Genomic DNA, 4,426 nt, shown 5'->3' on the forward strand with positions numbered 1-4,426 from the left:
GTGACGCCATAACTGGGGGGCGTCTGACTGCAGCTAGCTAGCTTACATTGCAACGGGTATGCTATACCTATACCGAACCTCGCCCAGGCCGGCCAGGGTCGCTGCTCCGCTAGCTAGTAACCGCTCTCGAGCTCTCTGTACTGTCAGCTGGATCGGAGAAGCCCCCCAGTTATAGCGCCGCCACCGGCGGGCAGGTACATAAAACCTTAATGATGAATAGCCGTTGGAAAAAATAGCGCCTTTTACGTCGTATTTTAGCCAATGCCGATATCGGCTTTTTTGTTGGCATTTTCGTGTTGGTTATATTAAACAACACGGTCGGCCCATGTATTGTTTTTTTTTAATTAAATAATTAATCAACAGTCACCGTATTTTTTTTTTACGTGGAGCTGAATGAGTATGATCGTATTGGCTGAATTTCACACATTTTAGGGGTCTAAAATTACCTTCATAGCAAATTTATGTTCTAAAAGGGCACTAGAAAATAGATAAGAATAAAATCAATAACCATGCACTTTGAAGGCATTTGCGGTCTGAATACAAAACTCAACTATACCTTTAAACTAAAGTGAAATACTTAACCTTTTAAGGAAGCTGAAAAATTGTAACAAATAGGCCTAGATGGTTTGATTGACATAGTAAATTATCCTAATTTGGGTATCGAATCATTCTCGCATGAATAACGGTCCTTATGCCTTTATGACTAGTGACCCCTTTCGTTTTATGAATAGCGGTCTTTCACGTATAGAAAGTTCAGCGTTATGAATAGCAGTTTTATGAATAGCGGTCCTCAGGACTAGCGATGTTACCCCTAATTGTCCTCGGGGTAATAGTCCTAAGGGGTGGTTGTCCTCGGCGGGGTTATTATCCGGGGGGAATAATCTTTAACGCGTTACACCTACATGTTCTTCTGTACTGGATCATGTTGGTTGTACTAAAGAAAACAAAATAAGTCAAAGTGGTGTCATTGATCTAGGTATTAGCGACCATTCTTTTACTTTCTGTACACGGAAAAATAGACTGGCTATAGGTCATCACAGGACTAATGATATCAGATCCATGAAAAAATATACAGAAGGGTCTTTCAATCTTCAACTATCTGTTGTTGATTGGTCAGGAATGACCGATTGTACATATATAAATGAGGCATGGTCAGTATTTCAAAATGTTTTTATCTCGAATTTGAATATGATAGCGCCATTGAAACGGATTAGAATAAAACAAAGATCAGAAACTTGGGTGACTAAGGATATTCTTTCCCTAATTCAAGAGAGAAATATAGTAAACAAAAAATTGAGGAAAAGACCAAAAGATGAGACGCTTTATAAAAGATACAGAGTATTAAGAAATATGATGAAAAAGGCTAAACTCGATTACTTACAAAACAAGATAGAAGAAAATAAACAAGATTCGAAAAGGCTTTGGCAGAATCTAAAAAGCTGAGGATTAAAAAATAAGAAGCGAAAAGAACAAGAATCTGTCATTAAAATTGATGGGGAATTATATCGTGATAAGATGGCCATCGCTGATGAATTCAATTCTCATTTCACAAATGTGGCTGCCAAATTAGTAGACACACTCCCCCCCCCCCCCCCTTTCCAAAGACTTTTTCAGCGCAGACAATGATTGTACTCATGATTTGTACGAAAGAAAAGGTGTACGTGAAAACAGCTTTGAGTTATTACCAATCAGTGAACAATTTGTTTTCAAAGAGTTACGTAAGTTGAATGTATCAAAAAGTACTGGGTTAGACATGATTCCAGCTAAATTCCTAAAAGATGGTGCGAAGGTTTTATTTAAGCCTCTAAGTTACTTAATGAACCTATCTATCTTGACGAGTACTTTTCCAGAGGATATGAAAATGCAAAAGTGACTCCACTTTATAAAAAGAAAGATAAAACTGATGTTAGCAACTATAGACCTATTAGTGTTTATAGCATCAAAGATTCTAGAAAAATCGGTCTGTGTTCAAATTGAAAGATACTTCAAAGAAAACGATATAATTTATGAATTTCAATCTGGTTTTCGACATGATTATTCGACTGAAACATGTCTAATTCATTTGACTGATTATTTGAGGACAGAAACTTCCCAAGGGCGCTTTGTTGGTATGGTGCTCCTTGATCTGCAAAAAGCTTTTGATACAGTTAATCATTGCGTCTTATTGAATTATGTTTTAATAAGGTAAGTTTAGATTGGTTCAGATCCTACTTATCTAATCGACATCAAGAAGTGGCCATTCATGATATTCGTTCCAAACTAATGCCTATAACATGCGGTGTTCCTCAGGGAAGCATTTTAGGCCCAATTCTATTTTCAAGTTATATAAATGATATGTGTATTTGTATAAAAGACTTTAAACTACTATTGTACGCAGATGACAGCGTACTACTCTATTCAAATCCTGATCCTAAATAATTATATTGAGGAAAAGCTCAGTGAACAGCTGTCTACGTGTGTCGATTGGATGACTGATAATAAGCTTTCTTTACACTTGGGAAAAACAGAAAGCATTTTGTTTTGTTCTAAAAATAGTTCTAAAAAGTCATACACACAATAATCAAGTAATCAAGAGAAGAGATTCTGTGAAGTATTTAGGCATTGAGTTGACTAGCGCAATTTCATTTTCATCTTTAGTAGAATCAGTTGTAAAAAAAAGCAAATTCTCGTCTGAAATTTGTGTACAGGTATCAAAGTTGTATGGATTTAAAAGCAAGACGTACACTCTGTTTTGTCTTATTCAATGTTTATTTGACTATGCTAACCCTGCATGGTAAATTAACATAAACAAGTCAGATCAAAAGAAGTTGAAGATTATACAGAACAAAATGGTGAGATTTGTCAACTGTTCTGGTCCAAGAACTCATGTTGGCTATATACAGCGAACTTTCTAAAGCTGGTTTTCTTGAAGTCGACCAAAGATCAAAACAACTCGTATTGCATCACGTGCATAAAATATATCATACTAGGTCGAATCATTATATTCGATCCAACTTCGATCTTGTTACTGACTTATGATTATAATACAAGAAATAGCCGATTCAACTTTAACTTACCAGAAAGAGTAGGTAGTATTGGAAATTCGTTTTATTACAATGCCATAAAACATTGGAATTCCCTTCCCAATGGTGTAAAGGAAATAGAAAACTATGCTCATTTTTAGAGGAAATTAAAGGAATACCTATAACTTGACAGTCAGATAAGAGAAGAAAATGACATGTTATATGATTGAAATTTGTATTCTTCTGCCGGTTCATACTCATTTGTATATACTTATGTTTTCGTACGTTATAGAAATTCTACAAATTCATCACTATTTTCCTCTTCTTCCTCCGCCTCTTTTTCTTCTTCTCCTTTTTCCTTTTTTTCTTGTACTTATTATCATTTCTATCATCAGTTTAATGTTGTTATTATTATTATCTTTAATAAATAATTCTTTTATTTTTCTTATCTGTCTGTAAATAATTATTACTATTTTAAATGAATTATTAATTTTATACATGTCTGTAAGGGACCCCACTGGAAATAAGCTCTCGAGCTTTCGTGGGTTATCTGTTCAAGCTGACTTATTTCTGATCTGTTATTATTGTATATTGTTGTATGTTGGAAGCTTGTCGAATAAAAATAAGGGGAAAAAAAAAAGGGGGGGGGGGGTAATTGTCACGCTGGTAATGGGTCGGGGACGATTGCCCACGGGGAATTCGTCTTGAGAACCAATGCAAAAATACGATGCGATCAAGACAGTAAGAGACAGGTGTGGGATGAGGGCAGTGTCTTCTTTTCACGTTGCCGTCCCCTCTCTTTTTTCTTCTCTCCCGAACCTTCTCCGACCCCCCCCCCCTAAATCCCCCCTCTCTCTCTCTCTCTCTATCCCTCCCTCCTCTCATTCCCTCCCCATCTCCCCCCCTCTCTCTCTCTCTCTCTCTCTCTCTCTCTCCCTTCCCTTCTCTCTGTCTCTCCCTCCCTCTTTCATTCTCTCTCCCCCCTCTCTCTCCCTCTCTCTACGAGTATACGATCCCTTATCTGTACGTCTTTTATTTTTTGTTTTAGACCCTATTATCGACCTAGCTTGCAGCTCAAATATTACAATATTCCATCCATTCAGGTTCTCATACAGTCTATTGATATATTGGGGAATATGGGTACATAATTCCTGCATCCCTCGTCCCATCCCCTCTTCCCCCTCTGCAAATCCCCCCCCCCCCCCCCCCCCCCCCCTCCTCCTCCTCCTCCTCCTCCTGTATTAAGGCGAGAAGCGAATCTTTTGTTTGTATATATTTTTTAGACGAGACAGATTGATGGTCCAAATTGCACGTAGCCAAGGCCGCAAGACTTTACAGCTCGTCTACATTAGACTCGACTCATATATATTTTCGGCCTCGCACTGATATTGCATACGGGGTACAGGTACGCACTGCGTGCCATC

This window comes from Strongylocentrotus purpuratus, unplaced genomic scaffold (assembly GCF_000002235.5).
Source record: "Strongylocentrotus purpuratus isolate Spur 01 unplaced genomic scaffold, Spur_5.0 spur5_contig_833, whole genome shotgun sequence".
Taxonomy (NCBI): domain Eukaryota; kingdom Metazoa; phylum Echinodermata; class Echinoidea; order Camarodonta; family Strongylocentrotidae; genus Strongylocentrotus; species Strongylocentrotus purpuratus.